General features: G+C 44.9%; 1 protein-coding gene across 3 annotated transcripts in view; it reads left to right on the plus strand.

Annotated features, from left to right (window-relative positions):
• The window catches only part of PAK4 (p21 (RAC1) activated kinase 4), a 165,350-nt gene extending 154,659 nt beyond the window's left edge, over positions 1-10,691 (plus strand). For all 3 annotated transcript variants that reach the window (XM_033953589.1, XM_033953587.1, XM_033953588.1), the window contains exons 13-14: positions 2,989-3,139; positions 8,149-10,691. The gene's annotated coding sequence lies outside the window, so the exon portion shown is untranslated. The remainder of the gene's footprint in view (positions 1-2,988; positions 3,140-8,148) is intronic.
• Positions 10,692-12,271: the final 1,580 nt, after the last annotated feature.

Raw genomic sequence — 12,271 nt, forward strand, 5'->3', positions numbered from 1 at the left:
TTTTATGAAAAGTGTAGTTACTTACCTGTAATGTAGGTTCTCCGTGGACAGCAGGATAGTCAGCCACATATGGGTGTTGTCCCAACACCTCCCAATTTGCGGATAAGCTCTCCAATAGCTCAGAGAGGAAGCATCAGAGGGAAGGCTTCCAGGTCAGCCGCTGACAGAAAAACCTCTGCCGGCAACCTAGAGAGAAATTATCCAAAATCCTCCGCTGCTGGCTGGGCGGGTCAGGCCCGCCTAGGCCCACCCATTGGCTATGCGCTTGCTTCATATCCATACATGTGCTGAACATTACACTTAACCGTTCTTGTTTTCATTGGCCCCGTACACCTGGAAATTCACTCAATGTCAGTGCAGCCCGGCATTGGATTTCAAGGTTATACTGGGGATAGTGGTCAGCACAACGCTGATCGCTGCCAGCTGAATATCAGGCCCTAACTTCTCACCACCCCCTCCCCCCACCTCTCGTATCTTCCTTTTCTAAATCAGCTTGTTAAATTACCGTCTCAGATATATTGTCACTCGTTCCCTTTTGAGTGTGGGTGCTTTACAAGCCACCTCCGTTTTAAGGGGGATAGTTGAGAGGAAATTTACAGGCTAGATTTATGTTTCCCAGGTTTGGATTCCAGTAGTTTTGTTTCTAGGCTGGAAGCAGCTTCTCCATCCTCCTGATGCCACAAAGAAGTTGTATAGGGAGGAAGTACAATGGAAAGTGCAACTGGTATCTCGTTCTCTGTTGGGAAAGGAAATGGTATCCATCAAAGCTTTCCTGCCGCAGCCCCTCAGTATGTCTCCTCTCCTCCCCGAGAACGCCGTTCCTCAGAGAAGCTGCTTTTATCTCTACTCTTCCAAGTCCAGACTTCGTTCCTTTCATCTAGCTGCCCCCTATTCCTGGAATAAATTACCTAAGTTTGTCCGCCAAGCCCTTTCCCTTCCCTTGTTTAAAAGCAGACTGAAAGCCCACCTTTTTGATATAGCTTTCAATCCTTAACCCTACTCCTCTGATGTTTCAAGTTTCAAGTTTATTATGGAACTTGATAAATCGCTTAATCGGATATTCTAAGCGATGTACATTTAAAATTTACAATATAAAAACAATAACAATGCAATACATTACAATACATACAATTTTTAAATAATGGCTAAAATACTCTAAATTTGAACATTGTTAAACAAGGGGAAAGGAGGGATGAAATACAATTTTAAAGTAAAGAAGAAACATTGAGGGAAAATACAAAAGGGATATAGTTAAAACAGGTTTAACCAAATAAATATAATTCATGAAGTATAAAATTATGTAGAAAAGGCATCTTTAAAAAGGAAAGTTTTTAACTCAGTTTTAAATTTTCCAAGGTCTTTCTCCTCCCGTAAAGTAATAGGGAGGGCGTTCCATGTTTGCGGTGCTGTACAAGAAAAAATAAATTGTCTCCTTGTATTAATAATTTTTAATGATGGAATCGTTAGCAGATTTTGTTCGCTAGATCGTAAAATTCTCTTTGCAGAATATGGAATAAGTGACCTATATAAAAAAGCAGGGGTCTTGTTAATCAAAGTTTTAAAGATAATTATACATACCTCATTCCACCAATAAGAGCCAACCTCATCAGTGATGTCACAATAGCTTGATTGTCCTGTACTCCCCTCTGCCCTCCAACCCAGCCAGCTGATTAACCGTTCCCCTTAATTGTATCCATGACATTCTGTTTGTCTGTCTTGTCTGTTTAGATTGTAAGCTCTTTTGAGCAGGGACTGTCTTCTTTGTGACTTTGTACAGTGCTGTGAATATCTGGTAGCGCTATAGAAATAATTCATAGTAGTAGTGTGAAGAGTTTCAGTCTCTGGGAAGCAGAGCTGAGACTGTGATGTCATAATGCCTCATTCCACCAATAAGAGCCAACTTCATCGGTGATGTCACAATAGCTTTATTGTCCTGTACTCCCCTCTGCCCTCCAACCCAACCAGCTGATTAACCGTTCCCCCTTAACTGTATCCATGACATCCTGTTTGTCTGTTTAGATTGTAAGCTCTTTTGAGCGGGGACTGTCTCATTTGTGACTCTGTACAGCACTGCATACATCTGGTAGCATTCTAGAAATAATTCATAGTAGTAATAGTAGATATCTGGCTGGAAAAAATTAATTTTCCTGCACAAAACAGCCTGAGACTAGCCTGTGCCACTCTCAGCCTCTCAAGGCACCCTCTTTGGGCTTGTTTGTTTAAGGCAGGTTTAGGGATGTTTATTTTCTGAAGAACAGCATTGAATGGCCTTTTGTTTTAAGCCCTTTGAAGCAGTGTCTCTGGGGGATACAGTCTTCTCATTTGTTCCTTCATGCTGTGCATTGGGAACAAAACAGGCAACCGTGTATTACAAACCAGTTTTAAATGTAGCCTGCGAAGGTTGTAGTCCCACTTTGTATTCTGTAATTTTAGTGAATGTGGGTAAGAAAGCTACGTGAGATCTCGGCCTATTCTATTTAAAACCTCTGTGAACTTCGAGGATGATGCCACAGGAAAAGAAAATGCAACGGAATATAGATTTTTTGGATCTTTTCCAGATAAGCCCCGCCAAAAAGCCCCGCCACCCAAAAAAATTATAAAAAAGAGGCGCGATCTGTATAAAGTAAAGTGGGGGGTTCCCCACACACACACACACACCCCCGTCGGAGCCCTTAAAAAAATGGTCGACAGTTTATCCTATTTTTTGATAATGTTAAGTTTCATATCCTCTTTTTTATAATCTTTTTTGGGTGCTCCGACGGGGGGTGTGGGGGGGAACCCCCCCACTTTACTTTATACACATCGCGCCGCGTTGTGGGGCCGTTGTGCTGAGAACTTCACTGGTTAAGGTTGCGTGCGCTGGCAAAAGGTGGCGGGGCTTAACTTTCAGCGCGTCCACTTTTTCCATTAGTGGCGGGGCTTATCTGGAAAAGATCCGATTTTTTTTTTTTTTGTTAGGTTCTGTAATCCTCTTTGTCTCTGTTTCAGGGTCCACCGTACATTCTACCACCCACAATGCACCAGTGCTCCCATCTTTCCCCATCATGGCAGTGGTGGCGATTACCATTTCCTCCTTACTGCTGACGACAACAGTCTGTATTTTGCTGAGACCCAAATCCTGCTGCCGTCAGGGTGGAAGGTGAGCTGTGGAGCTATGCAGACTGGTTTGCGGCTCTCCTGGGCGAGTCCAGGCAGGCTGTGGGTGTGGGACTTTTACTAGGGAAAATGCAGCGTTGCAGGCTGCTGCTAGTTTTGTTTAATCCAGTGTTTCTCAACTTGGTCCCAGAGTCTCCCCCTTGCCAGTCAGGTTTTCGGGATATCCAAAATGAATATGCATGAAAGAAATTTGCATATCAAGTTTGTGCATATTCACGGTGGCTATCCCGAAAACCTGACTGGCAAGGGGGGGACTCTGGGACCAAGTTGAGAAACACTAGTTTAGCCTGCCACATATTGCATACCTGCGTAGAGTTGTACACAGTGACGTGGTAAAGGTGAGCGGCGCCCGGGGGGGAGGTGGTGCCCTATCCTCTTCCATAAGGTATGAGGACGCACGTGCGCACCCCCTTCCCTTTCCCCATACCTTTTTCATTTCTCTGGCGTGAGCAGCGTCCCCACGTCGGTGTTGACTCGCCCTTTGACGTCACTTCATAGGCGCGGGTCTCAAAAGTGGCGTCAGAGAGAGCGCCGATGCTAGCACGGGCAGCAACCTTGCGCCGGGGAAGTAAATAAGGTATGAGGGAAGGCAAGGGGCGTGCGCGGCGAGGAGGGGTGTCGTGCCCTTAGGAAGACCATGCCCGGGGTGGACCCCCTCCTCCCCCCGCACCCGTCTAACTACACCACTGGTTGTGCATACACTTCTAGAGACCACCTTCAGTTGTTCAATGCACTCAGTTTTCAACTAATTCAAACATTTCCTGTACACCAAATCGGTTGTTATCGGCTAAGAGTGTCTGATTAATTTTTTTATAAATAGTTCTGTGACCTTAAGGGGGTGACCCAAACTGCTTTTTTAAAAATTTTGGCCAAAACCAATTTGTTTTCTGAAATTTGCTGCGCCGTTTTGGCCCAAACTGAAACTAGCCATTACGCCCCCAAATCCAGCGCTCTGGCTCAGCCTGCACCCCCTTCCCAGGCTGACCTTACAATTGTCTAGAGCAGTGGTTCTCAACCCTGTCCTGGGGGACCTCCAGCCAGTCGGTTTTTCAAGATATCCCTAATGAATATGCATGAAAGAGATTTGCATATAATGGAAGTGACAGGCATGCAAATCTTTCTCATGCATATTCATTAGGGATATCTTGAAAACCCGACTGGCTGGAGGTCCCCCAGGACAGGGTTGAGAACCACTGGTCTAGAGCAGGGGTCTCAAAGTCCCTCCTTGAGGACCGCAATCCAGTCGGGTTTTCAGGATTTCCCCAATGAATGTGCATGAGATCTATGTGCATGCACTGCTTTCAGTGCATATTCATTGGGGAAATCCTGAAAACCCGACTGGATTGCGGCCCTCAAGGAGGGACTTTGAGATCCCTGGTCTAGAGGTGTGGTCAAAGCAGGAACGATCCTCAGTCGCTCCTGCCTAGATCGGTGCACTTAGCCAATCTAGGTACCTAACTTAATTATTAAATAAGCCTTAATCATCATCGCTATTAAAAAAAAAAAAAAAATTGCAACTAATTCGATGGTAGGCACCTACCACTTTGAGGTAGATATTTACTTGAAGGCGCCTACCATAAAGTATGTGTGGTTAGGGGCAGATTTGGGGCGTGTTTTGACTTAGGCGCACTCAATTAGGCCAATAAAACCTGGCATAAATAGAGTGTGCCTAAGGTTTCAACACCTACCAGTGCCTAAGACTGCTTTAGGCAACTGCTAGGCACGATTTTTTAAACGGCGCCTAGTATACGATTGACACGTGCACTCCTCAGCGCCTACAAGTTAATTGCCGTTTATAGGTTTGGGGCCTTTGGGGCTGTATATTGCCTCAAGCCCGTAAAAAGAGGACACGTCCGAGTTTTAAGGGACATCTGGTAACCCTACATAGTGTACAACTCAAAGGGGGTGTGGTCATAGGAGCATGGGCGGGTCAGGGGCGTTCCTTGCACACCGTGTTCTAGAATGCCTGAGATGCACACCAAAATTGGATGCTGGGAATTAACACCTGGTTTTAGTAGGTTTGAGTCCTGGTGCCCAAATATGGGTGCCAAAGTCGGCTTTCAATGCTATTCTGTAACAGGCACTCACCTTTAAATGCCAATTATAGAATATTATTGAGTAGGGTTGTCAGATATTCCAGTTGGAAAATCCAGACCCCTAGGCCCGCACCCAGGCCGGCCCACTTCCACCCATCTCCACTCTGTAACGCCTTAATCCCGACCCCAGGTCTGCCCCACCCACCCCCGCTCCCTGCCCGACGTGATTTGAGGTGGCTTTTCAAAACCCGGATAAAATGCCGGGTTTTGAAAAGCCATTTGCCCCCCCCCCCCCCCCCCCCCCCCCGGATTTATCCTCAAGAGGAGGACATGTCCGGGGAAATCCGGACATCTGGAACCCTAGTATTGAACATAATTTACTGATCTAGCCTAGACAGTCTACGAAAATTGGACAAGAGCAGTAGTTTGGGTCATCATGATAATACAACGGCAACTGACTTGTTTCGAGGATAAGAATTCCTCAGGTTTTGTAATGTAATTTGTAATGTAATTTATTTCTTATATACCGCTACATCCGTTAGGTTCTAAGCGGTTTACAGAAAATATACATTAAGATTAGAAATAAGAAAGGTACTTGAAAAATTCCCTTACTGTCCCGAAGGCTCACAATCTAACTAAAGTACCTGGAGGGTAATAGAGAAGTGAAAAGTAGAGTTAGAGGAAAAATAAAAATAAAATAAACATTTTAACAAGACAGCATTGATCTAAATACTTTGGAAGGTAGAAGAGAGGAGAGAAAGGAATAGAAACAGAAGGGGGAGCCGTTGAACAGTAGAATTCTGGAGAAATTTAAATGATAGAAATAGAACAAAACAAAGACAAAAGGCAAAACAATAGATAAGATTAAAGATAAATCATAAGCTGGAAAGAAAAAGAAAATAAACATTTTAACAACGTTTGCACATGGGGACATTTTTACAAAGTGGCTATTGTAGCCCCCCAAATGATTGGGCTATGAAACATTTCTAGAGCTCCAGGCTAGGGCCTTTAAAGTAGAGAGTTACGCGGGGACAGAAATACCCTCCATCCCTGCCCGTCCCCGTCAGAATCCCCTCTGTCCCCGCGAGGAATTCCCTCCGTCCCCGCCCATCCCTTCGAGGAATCTCCTCTGTCCCCGCCCGTCCCCCATAAAAGTTACCTGTCCCCATAAAAAGCAGCAATTATTTTATTTTTTTTAATTTATTCAATTTTCTTTACCGTTCTCCCAGGAAAGCTCAGAACGGTTTACATTCATTTATTCAGGTACTCAAGCATTTTTTCCTGTGTGTCCCAGCGGGCTCACAATCTACCTAATGTACCTGGGGCAGTGGGGGGGATTAAGTGACTTGCCCAGGGTCACAAGGAGCAGCGTGGGTTTGAAACCACAACCCCAGGGTGCTGAGGCTCTAGCTTTAACCACTGACACTCCCCTCTGACAGTTCAGATTTTTTAAATACTCTTAGTTTATTTAAATCAACAATAAAATACAATATAAACAAATAACAGTGAACAGAAATAAGAGATGCATACATCACCGGAAAGAATTAGAATAGGCATTAGGTCATGTGACTGTAGGGTCGACCATTTCTTGTTAAAAGAAATAAAAAGTTGGATTTTTTTGGCAATATAAAGCTCATATCTGTAGAGCAAACAAATCTGGTTCCACCATCTGGCAAAGGTAACTTGTGAGAGGTCCTTCCAAGATCCACAAACGGGTTTTAATGCAGCAATGAGTAAAGAATCGAACAATAAAGCATCAAAATCATTTAAAGCAGAATTGAGAGAGGCACCTTTCAGGACAAGGGTTGCATAAGAAAAATGTGCCAAAACTGAACTGGAAACCCCAAAACAAACTCAGCAAGTATTTCATTATGTACTAAATACAATTGGTGGCATAACCATGAGAGAGGGCTGGGCCCACTTTGAGCTTAGCCCCCCTCAAAATGAACAACTCCCTTGCTGTAGCTGGTGGGACATTTTGTTTTTCCATCATCTTGGTCCCAGTTTCTGCTTTTGTCTATCTTCTACTAATTCTCTTGCCAGGCCTCGGAAACCCTGGCTCCATCCTCATGGGAGTCCCGTGAGCCTGGAGGGGGGGGGGAATCCCCATGGGAGTCCCATAGGATTCCTGCAATCCCCGTTCCCGTGCAGACCTCTACTTTAAAGCTGAGAAAGGATATAGACTTTCTCCTTTATGAGTCTAGGATAATTAATTGCGGCCAATTCACCACTGAACCATCCCATGAAACATCTGGTGATGAAACAAACAACCCCTCCCCACCAATTAGGTTGCCCTCCCCCTCTTCTCCCGGATTGTGTAGATTCAGCATTCGAAGGGATGCCCCCCCCCCAATACCCCCTACAATTCTTCCCTCCCCCGGACTGGGCTGTAGTTCTGCCATAGCGGAAGAGAAGAGGACCTCCAAAAAATGATGTTACATGAGCCTATGACAGGCAAGAGTCAACTCCACTGAAAGTTACAAATCTGGTACGCTCTCAGCCAGCGATACCGTGGGGACGTCATCTGCCATGTCATTATTTTTTTGCTAGACTAACTTAGCTTCTGAATGAAATGGTTTGCCGATTGGAGTGTTTACTTGCGAGCCTTCCTTCACAAGGACGATTAATCATAGCTGCAATGAAACGACCGCAAAGAATCGTCCCATTCTGCCTCTTTATAATTACCATGTAAACAAAAGGGGTTTTAGGCTTTTGTGTGAATTTTTTGGTGTTTTTGTGTTTATAGTTGTATTTTATGAATGCGATTTTATGCAAACTGCTCTTTTGGTTCAGCGTTATATAAGAATTTTAATAAACAGAGAGATGAATAGAGCTTGTGCATTTAGTTATGAAAAGGGATAATGCCTTGTTTTCTTAATGATGCATCATTTGCAACCGTATCCACATTGTGAGTCAGTAGAGAAGTTTGCATAAATGTCATTTTATTTCTTCTTAGTAACTACCAAAGAATGGAAGAGCCAGATGTCCTCATCATAAATGGACAGCCAGTTCTTCTTCCTTCATATGAAGAGGCAGTGTATGGCCCTCAGGGAAATGAAAACCCTCCATACTCCCCATCTGAGGCACCAACATCTCTGATCCAGGAGGAAGGACAGCTTTCAGGGAGCCTTGGAATTGCAGGCCAGGTCACCAATCAAAACACTGGCATGCTGACTCCACCCCCAGCCTATGAAGAGGTTCAGTCATCGATAATGCTTCCTCCTCGCCCTGAGCAGGATGAAATGCGACTGCCCCCTCAGTATTTTCTTTTCAGTATCCCCACCACCAAATAATACAGGTTCTGGACTGGGTTCTCTTGCGATGCGGAACAATGTTGGATTATAGTTTCAACGGGAGTTGTAGCCAACCCTGGACCTTATCTGGTCTCGGAAGCAATAGCACCTGGAAGGGTTTTTGTTCCAATTGAATACCAAATGGACTTCTACTCTGGGTTGATAAAGGGACTTGGACCTAGTTTTTTTATTTACTGAAATTTAATTGTATATTTCTCCGAGGATTCAGGAAAGAAAGCCAGGTCAGAGAATTATGCAGTGTAGTGTCAGATGTAATGCACTGATCCCATGCACTTTGATATGTCACTTGAAAATGGGCATTTCTCATGAGTTGTGTTTACAGCTGAAGAAACAATGTTGGTAGGGTGCTTTTTTACAATAGAGTGTTCTATTTTTTATAGTCCTTTTCTCTAGAAGAAGGAAAATGTACATACATTTTTAAAAACTTGTTCTAACTTTATGCAGTAACTGTGCCTGAGATTTATGTAGCGAGGGCTGCTGGGGTTTGTTTTCAAACAGTGTTGCCAACGTCTAGCTCAATCGGAACTTGTTTATTTTGGGCTGTGATGCCATAAATCTTTATTTTCCGCAACTGAAATGTTCATCAGTGTCCCCTGCCAGCCATTGTAGCCACAGTGCTTTGCTGAGAGAAGGGGGTGGGTGGGGTGGGTAAGCGCCAGGGCTGCTCCTTCCAGAATGGGAAGTCTTAAGTCCTGCCACTAAGTGGTGCTGTTGGACAATAAGTGAGACTTTCTCCTTTTTGGGGCGGGCAGCATTACGTCTGTAGCAGCCTCAGCCCCTGGCTGGTCCAAGGAAACCTTTCCAGTGAGCAATCAGGGTGGCTCACTCTTTTTTGGCTATCTAGACATAGGGGTGGCACAGCCTGGAAAAAGTAGTATTTCATCCAGACTGAGCCTTTTTGCAATAACAGTGAACGTGACGAGACTGTGGAACTTGTGATCCTTCGTGTCTGTGAATTTAAAGGAGTATTTTCACCTGCCTTCAGTACATTGGCCACAGTTCCTTCCATCCTACAGCAAGTATGGATCTCTATAACCCCCGGCTAAAGAAGCAGCTGTACTAGTGAAAATTCACCTATTTGTTGCTCATGTTTCAACGGGAACACTGCACTGGATGAGAGGCTCTGCTTACGTCCGCACTCGACTTGCAGCTGAGCCTTCTCCCAGCAACGGAGGATGCTAAATGATGGGGAAACAATGAGATAACGCAAAATTAATTTGCACATACTCTTTTTAATTTTTTTTTAGATTCTATGCCTATGTTGATTATTTTAATATCACGTTGAATAGTTTTATATGTAAACACATTAAGGCTCGTATTCAGAGCCCAGGAGATTGCCGGCCCTGCAAAAACTTCAATGCTGGCGCCATTATCTGGCCATACCGGCATTGAATTTCCAGTCTATTTGCGGTCGGCTGGAACATAGCCAGCTATGCCAATATTCACCGGCTAGCCAACTAAGTCTCAATGATCAAAGATATACCACCCCTTTTAGGGAGTTTGGCCTAGATTCTCCAACCTGCGTGGCCGCCAATCGTGTGTCAGCCACATGACAGTTAGAGAACTGCGCCGCTGGCAAAGGTAAGCGCCGGAAATGTAGGCCAGGGTTTTCCAGGCCTACCTTTGATGTTAGCCATGGCGGTGGTGGCATTTGGCACCGTACAGCGCCTACAGAGGCGCGATTCCGGCGCCTTGAAAAATCATGTAAGGAAATGTCATTTAAAGGGCGTTTTTCACTGCGCTTGGGCACCTACCAGTGCATAAAAAAAAACTGGCGCCATTTAGAGAACCTAGGCCTTTGTCGTTGGCAGTTGAACTTAGCTGGTGAGCTGCTGAATACTGGCGGTGACCGACTGTGTCGCACAATGTAGCCGGTTGCTGGTCAATCCAGAGACCGGAATATTCAGCTGAATATCGGTAGATAACTGGCTATGTGCTATTTCGCTTGCTGATTAATGTTGAATGGCGACAAGCCCATTCTCTTTAATGTCTGAAATATTTATAACTTTCAATGGATAACAAATATAAACTGATTTTTGGGAAAAAAAAAAAAAAATGTAGTCTTATCTCCGTTGACTACTCATAAGCTTTAGATGGCAAATAATGAAGGGATTCTTCCACTAAGGCCCCCTTTTAGGAATTCTATGAGTGTCAGCTTTTACTGCAGCGACCCATGATTAAAAAACCCCAAAACAAACAAACCCCTAAAGCTGCTTCATCACCCTGCCCCCTCCCAGAGGCCTAACCTCCCCTCACCCTGTCCATCCCCCGGACTTACCTAGGGGGGTCAGCATTGGTTTCAGTGGAGTCCTAGACAGCAGTGATCTCCCTTACAGCCACCTAGGTCAGCAGTGTCATCTAAAATGTGCCAATTACATCCCCCCACCAATCATCCCCAGCAGCAGTCTTCCAAAACTACCATTGGGAGTCATCTTTCCATATAAGGAAGGTTGGGGGGGGGGGGGGGGTAGCGATCTTGGCAGGTGCTATGGGACTGCCGGTAGTGCAAATGTCCCTCCTATTATCTGTGGTAGGAAATTTGGCTGAGTTATCGACAGTTGGGGCAACCACGGTGGCGCAGCATTTCCCAAGTTGATCTTGAAGGCTTCTGGGATATACAGTACCTAATTCAAGTTTCAAGCTTATTTAAAAGTTTGATTTGATCGCACTATAATCCAATGCGATTTACAAATAAAATCAGGGTAAAAGTAAAAAGCAACTAAGAGTCAAACCACACTAATTAATAAAGGTAAGCCATGCATGAGGTTGATTTGCATACACTGCCTCCATTGTATGGAAATCTCTTTCATGCAAATTCATTGTGGATATCCTGAAAACCGGACTGGCAAAGGGGTACTCTAAGACCAACTTGGGAAACACCCGCCTTACTCTCGCGTTATCGCATTTTTATTGCAAAGGACCAGTTGCTGTCCAGTCAACAGTAGCGCAAACTTGTGCTACTGTCTGTCCCTCTGTGATGACACTGTATTAATTGCTTAACCCAGGGGTAGGCAATTCCAGTCCTCAAGAGCCGGAGCCAGGTCAGGTTTTTAGGATATCCACAATAAATATGCATGAGATAGATTTGCATCTCAAGGAGGCAGTGCATGCAAGTCCATCTCGTACATATTCATTGTGGATATCCTGAAAACCTGACCTGGCTCCGACTCTTGAGGACCGGAATTGCCTACCCCTGGCTTAACCCAGCTTAAAAGGCCCCTGAATATACTGTATGGAAACTCTCTCGTAAATAAAATGCACCAAACTGCTTTGCCCAAATGCTTGAGCACCCCCTCCTGCATGAGTGGTGATCTGCAACCTTGTTCCTTCTCCCCGTACAAGGAGCTCCTAGATGTGCTTTGGTTCTTTTTCTTGATTTTCACTTGCATGCGACACATGGCACAATCTTTCACACGATGCAAGTTTTATTTGGTTAAGAGGTCATGAACTTTAAGTATATGACCAATTGGGTTCTGTTCTCATGGCATACAGTGGTACCTTGGATTACGAGCACAATCCTTTCCAGGAGCATGCTTGTAATCCAAAATGCTCGTTTATCAAAGCCAAGTTCCCCATAGACAATAGTGGCAACAGCAACGTTTGTTTCCAGAACCCGGGGTCTGTACCTGTCGGGGCTGGGTGCTGCAGCGCCCTCTCCTCCATCTGCCTCCTCCGTCCATCCGTCATCGGAAGAAGAACCCGACAGTGCCGCTTCGGGGGGGGGGGGGAATGCGTGCAATGTCTGCCAGCCGCCGGAGAACCCCG

Source organism: Geotrypetes seraphini, chromosome 8 (genome assembly GCF_902459505.1).
Source record: "Geotrypetes seraphini chromosome 8, aGeoSer1.1, whole genome shotgun sequence".
Taxonomy (NCBI): Eukaryota; Metazoa; Chordata; class Amphibia; order Gymnophiona; family Dermophiidae; genus Geotrypetes; species Geotrypetes seraphini.